At 38.0% G+C, this 15197-nt stretch overlaps 1 protein-coding gene across 3 annotated transcripts in view; it reads right to left on the bottom strand.

The window, feature by feature from the left end:
* tiam1b (TIAM Rac1 associated GEF 1b) overlaps positions 1-15197 on the bottom strand; it is an 89862-nt gene that overhangs the window by 57067 nt on the left and 17598 nt on the right. The gene's annotated exons all lie outside the window — the stretch shown is intronic.

The following is a 15197-nucleotide window of genomic DNA, read 5'->3' as shown; positions in this document are numbered from 1 at the left end:
CCTGGTGCAGTCAAAAGCAGCGTGGCGTCAGACAGCGTTGTTTACTAGATCCGACGATGATGCCAGGCAAATAACCGACAGCCATAAACATCCTGGAACAAACGCCTGTCATCCTAAATCCCATTCATCGAGGTGTGCAAACAGAAACGCCCTCCGATCCATCACGCAATCCAAAAAGACACTTCACAGCTCTTTGTGTTTACCAGCAAGTCTGAAAAAACAAGTGACAGGTGCATTTTGGACTCCTTTGTTATTAGTCTCTATTAAACGCATACCATGACCTGTTGAGACAGGACCGGAGAGGTCTCAGCGCTGCCCATGGACGGCAAAAAGTTAACACGGAGCTTAACGTCACGTGAAGGGGTGAAAAACAGCAGTTTTGCCCCAAAGCAAAAACACTGACGTGCATTCCCAGGGAAAATGCCTGAGAACGCTCGGAGAAAACTGGAAAGCCGAAAATTCATTAACAGCTGTAGGGTGGAAAGAAACTACGTTTCCTGCCAAGAAATTCAGCGAGGGTCTATTTCTGATGTTCATGCTGGGTAATGAATTCACAGCAATTTGTAGAAATCTTACCATGGCTTTAGTTTAACACAATACCTAAATTATAAATCCAACAAAATATTTAGGCGTGTTTGTTGAGGCAATAAACCCCCTAATCCTGAGTATTAACTGTACATGAATGATACAGATGGTCAGGGCTGTCACTTTATGAAATTGAATATTTTAGCATTGAAGGAGAAACTCGAGCCACAAAAAGACGACTATAGCAGCTTTTGACAAGGATCAATTAGCAACCAACTTTGCCCTAGCAACCACCCAAAAAACCCTAGCAACAGCACATTAACACACTGAAAGCACTCAAAAAAATGCTGTAAAGTCCAGTGCAATGCATCCAGAATTGATGTGAGTGCACCTGCAGGTGTACATTTTTTTAAGGTTATGAGGTTGTGCATTGCTCATAAGCAAAAAAAAAAAAAAAAAAAAGGTTATGCACTGCATACATGTGCACCTTCTGATGTAAAAACAAAATTAACCAATAAATATCTTTGACGTTCAAAAACTGAATGTGCATAATAAATTTATTTACAAAATTTTTTGCTGGATTTGCTTTACATTTGTTGCCACACCTGCAACGCAGTTCATTCTCTCAAAACGGCCAGTAGGAACCGGTTTAAGGGTGTAATTTTGTACAAAGCTAAATATGTTACATGGTTTTAATTTACTGTATATAATACTATACAAGATACGTTATATTATATGCATGTATGTGCATAAGTCCAAAAAACCATGCCATTAAACTCTTTAAAAACCAGAAGTTAAACCTAACATTTAGTTTTCCAAGAAAACCTGAGATAAAAATGTAAAAACTGTAATTTAAGTGCCAGAGTAAATGCTGTAGATTTACAACACTGGTGACTTGTTTTAAGAGTTAATTATCTTTAACCAGGTGTTTTTAAGGAGCAAGTTATATCTGATGGACTTCAAAGTCCTTATTTCCATGTTACACGACATGAAGCCATCTTTGAGCATTACTCTGATTTTCTCTCTCTTTATCAAATTCTCTTTTAAGTTTCTATCACAACACTGTTGTTTAGTGAAATCACTGCTGGGATTTGCCAACTGAAATAGTTAAGAAAGCGTAGGAACCTTTAATTGAAAAACGCTGTGAGCTGCATTCAACAATAATGAAAACAACAAGCGTACCATCTGCTTGAAAAAGACACACAGCTCGACATCAAACACACAGCCGGCGTACTGAAGCACAGAAACAAGAGAATATTTCATAAAATTAACCCTTGTATTGCTATAGGCACATACTTTAACATAGTTTGTTTTGCTCACGTACATTTTTCTGATAAATGATTGACAGGCCCTCGAGAGACAACTCAATATCACAGAGACCCAGATAAAACAAGAACGTAACGATTTTTCTGCTCACGCAACTGACAGCAATATTTCAACAAAACTGCAAAAAACAATATTCAGTAAATAAACTTAATAAAGAGGATATTTCACAAGACTTTTTTAAGATGTAACATAAATCTCTGGTGTCTCCAGAGTGCGTATGTGAAGTTTTAGCTCAAAATATCATATAGATAATTTATTACAGCATGTTAAAATTGCCACTTTGTAGGTGTGAGCAAAAATGTGCCATTTTCTGGGTCTCTTTTTAAATGCAAATAAGTTGATCTCTGCACTAAATGGCAGTGTCGTGGTTGGATAGTGCAGATTAAAGGTGCAGTGTGTAAATTTTAGCGGCATCTAGTGGTGAGGTTGCGAATTGCAACCAACGGCTTAATTCACTGCTCACCCCTCGCTTTTTAAACGCATAGAAAAGCTATGGTAGCCACCACCGGACAAACATGTCATGGTCAGAGACGATTTGTCCGTTAAGGGCTTCTGTAGAAAAATGGCGACACAAAATGGCGACTTCCATGTAAAGGGTGTATGTAGATAAAAAGGTCTCGTTCTAAGTTAACTCTTTTGTCGCCATTGACAACATAAATCATCAATTAAGAGAAACGCTTCCCTGCCAATGACGAGAATTTCCGGCTTTACGCAATACCGCTATTATCCAGTAGGCGGCGCACTTCCGCAACTTATACAACCCGGAAGTAGCGCCTCAGGTGAAAGAGAAAGACCTCCGTGTATGTTTTAAAGATCGCCCTGCATCTGATCTCTGTCAAAAGCCCTTCACAAAAATGTAATTATCTCAGCTTTTTGCTCAAAATTGGGTGTTTTTGAAGAAACCTACCCATATTGGAGAGGTGATAAAAAGAGAACTAATAAAGGTAGGATGAAACAGATTTTTTTGTTTGAAAGCAAAGGGGTTGTTCTTTCATTTGATATATTGTTTGTTAATATACTTAAAGAAGAACATTTTCTGGAAGGCATTAAACTTTTGTGAAAATCATGAAAAATGCTGGCGCTGGCTGGCAACTTTTTTTTTAAACGCTGGCGGGGAAAGAGTTAATAAACACATAACGGTTCATTATGAAAGGTCTTTATACACCCCTGATAATATAGTTTTGTATATTATTTTGCATTTCTGTCAAGATATCCTTCTAAAAATTACACACTGCACCTTTAAGGGGCGGTATTATCCCCTTCTGACATCACAGGGGGAGACAAATTTCAATTACTTATTTTTAACATGCTTGCAGACAATGGTTTACCAAAACTTAGTTACTGGGTTGATCTTTATCACATTTTCTAGGTTGATAGAAGCACTGCAGACCCAATTATAGCATTTAAACATGGAAAAAGTCAGATTTTCATTATATGTCCCCTTTAAGTTTGCTGTTGTCACTGCGCCATATAAAATAAAATGTATTTATTAACAGCATAAAACACTTTATTTTACATTAAGGGTACTTAAAGGTGTAAAAAGGTGGTATATACTACATTCTCCTGTAGGGGCATTTACGATCTACGCATACAAAAATGCAAATAAGTTTATTGTTGCTGTGTATTGTATTATCTCCTGAATCTTCTGATGCCCTTAAAATTGCACTCACATTTCCTGAGATCCTCTTGGTTTAGGCAAATGTAGCATCCTGTCCTAATCTAACAGCTTTGAAACCCTTGAACGACATACCGATAGGGGTCCGGGCAAGTCCCAGCACCTCTTTAGAAACATGTGGTGAGGGGCAATTATGCTTCCCTGTCACCCCCCTCCCAAAGTTTAAATAATACAGAAGGGGGATGGGGTCATACCTGAGACCCCTGACAACACCCAAACTCCCCTTGGAGAAAGAATGTCAAAATAACACCCTCTGTACCCTCTGTTTGGGAACACATTGAAGAAGAAATACTGTCACTATTGTGTGTCGACCCCTAAACGGGTAGGAGAAGTCTTCAAAACCAAAGACAGAAACGTAAACTTTCCTGTATGTTCGACAAATATTTGATGAAAGTTTTGTTTGCAAGGAATGAGGTGACAGTCTTCTCCAACGTTAAAAATATGTCAAAAGACCTCTGATCATTATGATATCACAGATCAAATAAAACATGGGAATAAAGTTACAAAACAAACAAGCACTTACACATCTGCAACAAACAAGTACACTGACAACCTTTAAATCTGTTGATTTTGTGTCTCTGAGGTGCTGTCACCCAAGAAACTTTTGGATGTACAAAATATACACCAAAAAACCTGGGTTATTTTTAACCCGAAATGCTGGGTTGTTTTAACCCATTTTTGGGTCAAATATAACCATTTTCTGTGTTAACACCGAAGTATGGTCTATTTTTTAGGCGAGGATCCGCATACTGCACGTGAAGCAATTTTCATAAGAAGAGTGCGCACGTACTGATTTTTGAAACTCTGCAAACATTTTACGCAAAGGTTGCGCATACGCCTACATGAAAATAATGTAGGTAGGCCAGGAGATGCATTGGATTTTGTAGTAATGCGCATGGGTCTGATGTCTACAGAGCCCCTAAGGGGACATGGAGCAAAAATTAAATAAAGTTTAGTTTCATGTGCTCACGTGAAACTTTCATGTGCTCACGTGAAACTTTCATGTGCTCACGTGAAACTTTCATGTGCTCACGTGAAACGTTCATGTACTCACACAAAACGTTCATGTGCAGATTTTTTTTTTAAAGTTTAGTTTCGCGTGTTCACGTGAAGCTATCGTGCGAGCATGTGAAACTATCGTGTGCTCACCTGAAACTATCGTGCGCGCACGTGAAAGCGAAATTTTCGTGTGCGCGCGCAATAGTTTCACGTGAGCACATGAAAGTTTCACCTGAGCACATGAAACTAAACTTTAGATTTTTTTTACTCCAATGTCACCTTAGTGGCTCTGTAGATGTCTGTGTGCACATACAAGTCAAATTTGTGCGTGTATACGTAAAAAAAACCGACAATTCAGGCTTTAATTTAACCAAAAAGTTGGGTTTGTCTCTTTTTGGCTCAATGCTGGGTTGAAAATAACCCATCAATTTCACAATACATTCAAACGGGGCAGAAGTGTTAACATTTGACGGAAGGCTTGTCTGAAGTGTGGCCAGCAGCCAATCACAGTGGCCGCAACACATGCTGCGGTCTTGCACAAGCGTAATTGGTTGGCTAACACTAGATTATTTGCATAAAGCGATCTGATTAACTGATGCACTTGTTGGCGCTTGAAAAGTTGGGAAATGTTGAACTTCTGCCATAAGCGACAGCACGCGACGTTGCCAGATCCACAATTCAGTTCTGCAACAAATTACGTCATCCATTAAAAGTAAATTAGAAGCGTGAATGTACCGTTAGAGTGTAATTTCAGCTTGTAAGTTTATGTACTTTTATACCTAAATTTAGTCTCTTGTATGTGTAGTATTCAAAAACTAACTGCCGGTAATAATGTCCTGCCATATTTGCATTCTGAAATGTGATTGTTCAGTTCTTCCTTGCATCTATTTTGCATACAGCGCTCTTTTGTTAACCAGCACACGCTTGGATTTCCATCACTAAATGCAAACCTGTTATACTTTGACTTTACTTTATAAAAAGACCCTGTAAAGCAGTTTAGCTACATTTACATATGCATTTAGCAGGCGCTTTTATCCAATGTGACTTGCAGTGCATTCAAGCTATATATTTGATCAGTATTTGTGTTGCTTGGGAATCAAACCTTAATCCTTTGCAATGTGATATTATATTTTACAGTTTCCATAATTAACAAAAACACTGTTGCCTTATTTAGTCAAACGTACAAAGAAACATGACTTGTCAAAGACAAAATGCATGTTTCGTGCAAGCAAGTGAAAAGCCAAACCAACAAGTCTGAACTGTTTACCTGTGGCTTCATTTAAAAGAAGCATGGGGGGTTTGACCTGTTAAACAGTCAATAACCCGCAGGTTAAATCCTATACAAATGATGAGACTAACGCTTATGAAATGGTATAGTATGTATCGATATGGTTGCCTTTAATTTGTAAGTATAATCAACTTAGATTTTATAGATTTGAATGTGAATTTCAACTTACTATTTTTATTTTGACTTATTTTGACTTTAACTTTCATCACTAGTCAAAATAAAAAGTTAAAATGAAATCCAAGTTGATGATATGAAAATTTAAGGCAACCAGGATTTTTACAATGTATGGTACTTTGCTAGGGCTACTAATGAACAATGACCATAAGTTCATGCTCTTTACAAGAAGCGCGTTTACATGGACAGAGTCATTGGATAACTATAAAAAAACCTTATTATAGAAACCTGTTTTCATGCGTTATATGCAAATCAATAAACCGGCTATGCAGAAAACTCTGTTTACATGGGATTTGGAGATTTGTCAGGTTTCTCGCAGGCAGTGTTTCCCAATCCTGGTCCTCGAGGCCCCCCTGCCATAAAGTTTTAGATGTCTCCTTATTTAAAACACCTGATTCAACTTATCAGCCTACTTCAAAAATGGTAAACATCTCTCCCTAAAAAGCTGATGAGTTAAATCAGGTGTGGAGACATCTAAGGACGGTTTCACATTTGGTGCGATTGCCTGGTCCGAACCAGAGTTCGATCGCTTCCCCCTCCCCATGCCCCCCATGGATTGTGTTCACATATTATTTTTGCATCCGAACCGTGGTACGCTTGCATCATCAAGCTGCAGCCGGCGCGTTCTCATGTTGCATGGCAACCGCTGTAAACGAGAAGACGACAAGCGTGATTGACTACTGCAAGCAGAGAGATGATTTCTGAATGCCTACGCAAAAATTTACGTCGGCGGACAGACCGTTGTCATCGAAACGACTTTAGTATGTTTGGGCCAGATAGACGCAAGTGCGTTTCTGTATTATTTCTTTGAAAACAAAACCAAACGTTTAAAAAAAATCTAAGAACAAAACTTAAGCAAGCATTCTATGCATTTTGTTGTCAAGGTAAGTGCACGCACACAAACACACACGTCTGTTTTGGTGGGACATTTCATAAAATACGTAATTAACAGTGGTTCACTTCCGCGATTTGGTGCGATTGCGCTCACATTTGCAGCGAACCGATCTGGAGTTCACATGAACCGGACCGCAGACCACCCTTTATAAGCGGACTCGAGTACGTTTCGTGGGTGCGCACCCGAGTTCGGAAGACAGCGTTCACATCATCCAAATGTACTGAACTCTGATGTCAATCGAACCCGGGTGCGCACCAAAAGTGCTAATGTGAAAACGCCCTTAAACTTTCTGGGAGGGGGCCCTCGAGGACCAGGACTGAGAAGCACTGGCCTATAGTACATATAGTCATTCAAAAAGCCAATGGGAAATCCGTTTTAAGCTATACTGTAATGCTATATCTCTTCTCATGTGTTAAGATTAAGGCTGCATAACAATTAATCGCGACTAATTGTTGCAGAATAAAAGCTTTTGTTTTCATCATTTATGTGTGTGTACTGTGTAAAATAATTATGTATACATAAATACACACACATACATGTATAATTTTAAGAAAAATATATTTATATATTTTATACACAGTACTTTTATTCTGCAAACAATTAGTTGCAATTAGTCATTATGTAGCCCTACTTCAGATCGGAGGTTCCTTGTCAACTGCATGAGTCTAGCGCAGACTTTTATGCGTTTCTTTGCGCTTACTAAACATCACAGGCGGAGACATGCGCACGTGAATAAAACTGCGCAAAAGCCGGTTAAGGTGTTTACATGCAATACAAAATCGGCCTAATGAGCAAAAAACCATCATGTGCCAATCAGTTTTTGCTTACGGCGTTTATGGGCTTTTCCGATAAAAGAAAATAATTTTACGTGTTTACATGACCCCAGACATTATCAGTGTATTAAGCATAATCGACGTAATGATAACCCAAGGATAACACAAAGAATGGTATGTTATGGTAATACAATAGTAAATCTGATTTAAACTACTAACAGTACGGTTAGACCCGAGGTGGAGAAATGCATCTGTAAAAGTTTTTTTTCTAAAAAAAGGGTGACATGTAAAGTTTGGCAAATGCCTGCTGCTTCAGCTGATATTTTTTTCTGTGATAACACCTGTTGTTTTTGGAAATAGCGCAGCGTGAAGTGTGAAGTATAAACAGTTTTATAAGGTTTACAGGATGAGTGTGAAACGCTGGGTCACAAATGTTACGAGAGCAAATGTGTTGAGGATTAGCCGAACACGGCTGTACACGACATGATTCACAAACATTGCAGAACTTGTATGTTAGCAAAAAAAATTTAATTGAAACAATGTCAAAATAATTTTTTTTAAGATCCTGGCATTACGCTGGATGGTCTGGAAGACTAAGCTTTTAATACCTCTAGTTGGCCTTCTTTTCATTTCATTAGGTCATTTCATTAAGGGATTACCAATGCCAAACCAACAAATGACATACAAAACTTTCTAAAATAGAAGGAGCGCAGATTAAAACTGACCCAAAAACAAGCCAAGAAACATTTCCACCTCAGGGAAATATTTCCCTCTGGACATGCATGTTTCTCTAATCACCTGAGCTCCTGTGTGATACCCAGAAAGCAGATTAGGCTTGACTAAAATCCAGTCACCAGGAAACTTCACATTTCTCGGTTTTCTTCTGTGTGGAAGCCTCCAGCAAATTCGGGGGTCTCCTGCCTCCCCCCTCCTCCCCTCATGCGGTTCAGTCAAGCGTGATGAGACGGGATTCAGACACACATCACTACACAAAGCCCATGCTGAAATGAGTTTACTCGCAGCGATCACAGGCCTTTAATTTCCACCCGCATGTGGTACAATAACCCCCTTGTTGTCACCAAACCGTGATGGTGCAGAAAGATCAGGAAAAACTAACAGTGCGGCATCTGTCAACCTAAACCATCTGTCTTTAGGTTTCAGCCGACCACTTCAAAACCTCTGCCTCCCACCTTTGAGATAAAGACCCTTCAATTATATCACTCATCAAAACCAAAGGCGGAAATAAGTATGAATGGTCTTCCTGATGCATTCTGGGAAAACTAAATTGCAGACCGTATTAACATACCAAGTAACATAGCAAGTCTGCTCTGAAACGTACCAAGACAAAAATCACACATATCTTAGCAGAAAGTTGAAAAATGTTGCATTTACTTCACACAAGCGCAGCCATGTCCCCTGTTGCCATGGGAACGGTATGAAGTGACGTGATTACGGATGTGAACATCATTGAAAAGCGGCAAAAGCTGCAAACAGTTTTTGCAAGTTTATGCAGTTTTGGCAAGTTCCCACAATTTTTGCAAGTTCCGGCATACAATTGCATAAATATCCCACATATAGCATGGCATTTTTTAAGAAAATGTGACGCAATATCAATCATTTTTGCCTGCAACAATTACAAAAAAGGACTGAAAAAAGCTGCAATACGTTATGTTTGCCTCTCTATCGCCATCTTTGTTTAAAAATTTAACTACAGGTTCCTTGATGTACTAATCATTATTGAAGTCTAACAGTGGGTTCAGACCAGCCGCGTTTAAGGTATCAAATTCGGGTCTACCGGGTCTAGTTTGCCGCTTGAACATTTTGAGTTTACTCGCTTCATTTGCACGTGAAAGCCACGCGTGAAATTCTAGTCATCGAGACTAGATATTTGCGTCATGGGAGGGGGTTCTGCCACCCCGCTCGCTTTCTGTAATCACGTCACTACACTACAAAAGCACGCTCCTGATCGGTTAACACGGCGCGTTTTCCGCCAAAGTTAAAAATGTTCGACTCGCGCGTTTCACGTGGCAACGCTAAATTCGTGCTATTCACACAAACTAGATGCACGAATGAAGCAGAATCGCTAAACACTAAACGTCTCATCCGTGCCGCGAGACCTCAAGACGCGCGTCAACACGTCTTCACATTGACTAAACATTGAAATCACTCGTGCTTGACGCCTCAACCGCGGCTGGTCTGAACGCAGCATAATATTGTCAAATTATGGTTGCGAAATTCTGGGAATTTTTAAGGCTAGAAACTTTCCATGGGAATGAATGGGAAAATATGGGAATTAACAAGAATATACTGGGATTTGGACAAATTTAGAGTTGCCTACAACAGTTAAATGTAGTTAAAAAAATCTTGTAGCATCATTTTGTACAAAACAACAAGATTTAATGCAATTTCACTTAAATTTCTACCCTGCACATTCCTCAGTCACATGCACCCTGCTTACTGAATTACTTGATGAGCGTAAGTATCAGGATTCTTCAAAATGTGCATTACCTTGCATGCATGTCTGCTTATAAGTTATGACCAAACAAAATGTTTATTTATGTTTGTATATGACAATGGTTTCAAACTGGGCGCCGGGGCCCCCAGGGGGGCCGCGAGATGGTGCCAGGGGCCCCAGTTTTATGACATTTTATAAAATACATTAATTTATCATGATTTCTGTGTAATTAAACCTAAAAATAAGGCTACTAACCAACAGCACTACTTTGTATACTTTCATATGTTTTGTCTAATTAAAATGTTACGTTTTAGAACGAAATTGTCATAAATTTTATTTGTGGGGACCGCGAGGGAATGCACCGTACACAAGGGGGGCCGCACGCTGAAAAAATTTGAGAACCACTGGTATATGATATAGTTTATATTAATTTACAAATAATTCCAATAAAATCCCATTAAGTTTCCAATTTGGAATATTTCCAAAATTTCCAAGATCAAGTTGCCATAAATTTTTTTAACCACCCCTTTGCAACCCTGGGTCAAACTGACATTACCTGTCAATTCATACTGATTAAATTAAGTCAATTATTTTATGTTTACCAAGGTGAATCTAGGTAAGGAGACGGTTTTGTTTTATGTACTTGCTCATTAACTAAATAACTCAGAGCTACAGATTTGATTTGATCAGTCAAATAGATGATTGATACGTCAAAGCATGACCTTTTCAGATCCTTTTAAGCATTGCACAATAATAAAGTACGTCAGAATCAATGAGGTGTGAATAAAAACAACACTTTAGTGTGTGTTATCATGTTCGGTTACCGCCCGAATACACAGGGGTCTGCGCTGAACTCCGTCAGTTGGTCTCCCAGTCTGTCCAAGCTGGTGTTCAACAAGCTAGTCTACAAACCTGATTAGTTAAAATGTGCCAAAAGCTCCTCTAGAACCATTAAAACAGACCAGGAGAACCAGCTTGGTTCAGCTATGAGACCAGTTAACCACCTAAGGCTGGTAGTCGTAGTCTCTTTCATGCATTCAGGCGCTTTTATGCAAAGCCATTACAAAGTATACATTTGATAGTATGTGTGTTCCTGGGATCGAACCCATGACCATTTGGGCTGCTAATGCAATGGTCTACAAGTTGAGCTACAGGAACACTTAAATATAAATTAATATGCCATGTGAATTGCTTGCTTAATTTAGATGCTGTCTATGTAGACGGCTTCCTGAAAGCATATCAACATGACCATTGAGACAGACACAGATAAGAGAATAAACGGCAGTCGTTCACTATCACAGCTGGTAGTGCGAGTCCATCACTTCTGTCCTGTCGACAGGGAAGTACAGGCATGACCAGTCATTAAACTCTTAAAGAAATGTTCTGGAGATGCTATCTCATGGTTACCAAAGTTTATATCCCTTCAAACCCACACAGGGCAGGGACAGTTAAGTACAGGAAATACAACCCCAATGGCAATGACCACATCAAAGCAACACAAAAGTGATCTTCATTTATGAAACTTTAGTCTCTTGGGCTCATTTATTAATGATCAAAGTATGTGTGTCCCCCGAGAGAAGAGAAGAGGAGAAAACTTTTGCTATTAAACTTGCACTCGTACACTGAATAATTAAACCATTGTTGTGCGATTGTTGGTTCCCAAATGAAGATTATGAAAGGAGAAGTTCACTTTGGTCGATACAAAGCTGACAGTGTTAAGTTAGTTCTGCTTCAGTTTGGCCTTTATGAATATGCAAAAAAAAACTATTATTATAGGCCAATATTTGCCTTTGAGAATGGATTTTATTTCTACTTTTATGAGGGCATATTGTTCCTCTTACCACATAAAACTCATACGCATGTGGTGCAATAAAAATCAATTTTCGGTTTAAACAAATTAACATCTAAAATGTAGCTGTAAATAATAAAACAATGTGTAACACAATAAACGCTTTACTATAAGACAATAAAAATGGATGTTGTCAAGGTTTATTTAATTTATTTTTATCAAAAATGTTTATCAATACTGGTATCACATATTTGATATTTATTTTAGACAAAATGTTACATGCTTTGTCATTTTTAAGTCATTTTGGAGGAAGGCACATTTAGCTACATGTGACTATTTATTATATTATCTAATCCCAAAACTATGAATCAGGGTTCCCACACCTTAGTTACTTTCAAATTCAAGGAACTTTCAAAGACTTTTCAGGTCCAATACCCTCAAATTCAAGGACTGAATGTCGGGACACATTTCAAGTGAGAGCAAGGTTACATTGTGTTACTTTAAGATACATTTTTACAGTTCCCTTTCGAGGGAACTTGCGCTGCGTCACTGCAATGACACTTTGGGGTGCCTCCATGGGTAAGTGTGTGTCTGAATGTGTATATCAAATTCAACCAATGGTGAGGCTTAACAACAAAGACAGGGAGCCAGGAAGTATATCGCTATCTGAAATATTGCCAAAGACGGCGTTACAGGGACGCAGGAAGTATGGCAAGCGAGACGCAGCGTCTCGTTCCCTTCTAATGGAACAACAGTTACATACGTAACCCGAGACATTTTCATTTGTCAAACACAACTATGCAAAAAAGCATTTTGGTATTAATCAACAATTGCATACAGAAGATATTAGCATTTAAAGAAAACTGTTTTTCAAATTTTATGATATTATCCTACACTACACACAGGGAATAATATAGATTTTTTCCAGAAAACTTCTTGCATGAATAGATTCAAGGACTTTCAATGACCTGTATCTATGTATCTATATTTTCAAAAACTTCCCAGGGCCTTGAATTTTTTTCCCCCAATTTCAAAAATTTCAAGGACCCGTGGAAACCCTGAAAAATAGAAAACTATGGGGCATGTTGTCTCAAAAGTTTAACGCATTGTATATTTCTTTCTGGTCAATAACATGGTATATGTTTAGCTTTTTGCAGTATTGAAATTCACAAAAACTACCCTCAGAAAAACGTACTGTAGTAAAAAGTGTGACATCCATATATATATAGTTACATAAGCAAGCTTTACTAAACTCCCATGTGTTTTTGTGTCTGAATATTATGCAAGATTTCGCAGCTGCGTCCACCAGCGCTGACCTCCTGTCCCGATCATTTCCATCTGTATACCAGCAGATGAGAGACTCCTACTGCCTTCCCTTTCACAGCGAATGAATTCAGGCCCCTTAAAGTCTTTCACACCAGGACAGTCTCGGAGGGGAGGCTCTCCTTGACTCTGACCGACTTACACATTTGCAATTCATCATCTTCCTCACACGGCTACACAATACCACCAGCAAAAAAGCTTTGTCATGATAACGCCACAAGTGCAGCGTCTGACACCCGGAGAAAAGCTGCATTTGTGGGTTGATATTCAGTCATTAACTACCAACTCAATTAGCATTTAAACACCACAGGTTGATGACAATAACAGTGTTTCAAATAATCTTTGTTCTCACAGGATACTCCTTATGAAATGCTTGAGGGCAGCAACAACCATAAAACTTTCGCATGAGCACCAATTTCAAACATGAGGATGTGCCATCGCTGAATTTACTAAAAGATTTTAATAAGTTTTTATAACCACAAAACAAGTGGATATTTTAAAACACAAAGCTTATACTAGGTTCATAATAAGATCCAATGTCCCTGTTGAACATTAAACGAATTCAAGGAAAGTTTCAGGGTTTTAAACTCCTTTGATGTCCCTAAACTATAATAGCAAGACATAATATCAATGAAATACAAGCAAAGCTCTGAAAAAACATTACACAGTATCCACTAGGACTTAACAGGATTTCAATACTATCTGATAAAAACATTTCCTGGACGTTTCCAGATTCATGCATTAGGAAAACCATTTAACCATTTGCAACCAAAATTTCCATGACTTTTCCAGACATTTCCTTGTCTATATCTGTGAAGATCCTACACTGTAAAAAAATCACCCCAGTCTCATGGAGATGAGTATAAATAGCACGCATTGTGAAAACTCGTGCAATACATATTCCAAATTCCAATTTTGCATGCATATGATACACCAGTCCTTCCTGTTCACTCAATACGGTGCATCTTTTCATGCCGTTTTATGTATTACTTTCTCAATTTGTTCTGTTGTTTAAACAATTTTCACTTAGGATTGGGGTTAGATTTGGGATTTGTCTTTTAATATAGGTTTATCCATGTTTTTGTGGAGTTGGGGTTAGAATTGGGTTTGGGTTAGGATGTCATTTTTATGTAACAAAAAGTTCTAACCCCAAACCCAAGCGACAATGGTAAAAATTTGAGAAACCAATAAATTAAAGGACACAAAAAATGTGCGACTAAGTAAACTGGAAGGACTGGCGTATCATATGCATGCAAAATTGAAATTTGCCGTATGTATTGCAAAAGTTTTCACACTGCGTGCTATTTATACGCATTTCATGAGACTGGGCTTAAAAAAATGCAGCATGAAGTTAAAACAAGTCAATTCGACCTACTATTTTAAGTTTTGACATAACTAAGTTGAAATTGTTTAAAGATAAAATATATGTTGATTTGACAAAAATGCTTTAAAAACTGTAAAAAAACAGCAGTTTTGTCAAATCAACATACATTTTATGTTACTTTAACTTAGAAAATTAAGTTGAACAATTTCAACTTGTTTTTATAAGTTATATCAACTTATCAAAGGTCGAAACTTAGTAGGTTGAATTGATTTGCAAAACCAAGTTGTTTTAACTTCATGCAGCATTTTTTACAGTGTATTTATTGAAATACTGTACAAAAGTTTGTTGTTTTAGCAAAGTTTTAATATCCATCCATATTTATTTTTCACTGTTTTTATCAAGATACAAACAGAAACTTCAGGTACACAAAATTAAAAACTAAACCATTTTAAAAACTAAATGTCTTCTTCGGGCATCTGTTGGCACAAAACGCATCTTGAGCTTTTTTCAGGAGACTGAAGTCCTGAAGTCATTCAATTAAAATTAGAAATGAGGATTTCATTTCATTTAGGTTTAAGAGATCCTGCAGTTGCCTGCTATTGCTTAAGTGGAAGGGGAGTTTACCCTAAATACTTGACACTTCAGCTTATA

Source organism: Paramisgurnus dabryanus, chromosome 8 (assembly GCF_030506205.2).
Source record: "Paramisgurnus dabryanus chromosome 8, PD_genome_1.1, whole genome shotgun sequence".
NCBI classification, from domain to species: Eukaryota; Metazoa; Chordata; class Actinopteri; order Cypriniformes; family Cobitidae; genus Paramisgurnus; species Paramisgurnus dabryanus.
This window is presented reverse-complemented; position numbering and strand designations above follow the sequence as displayed.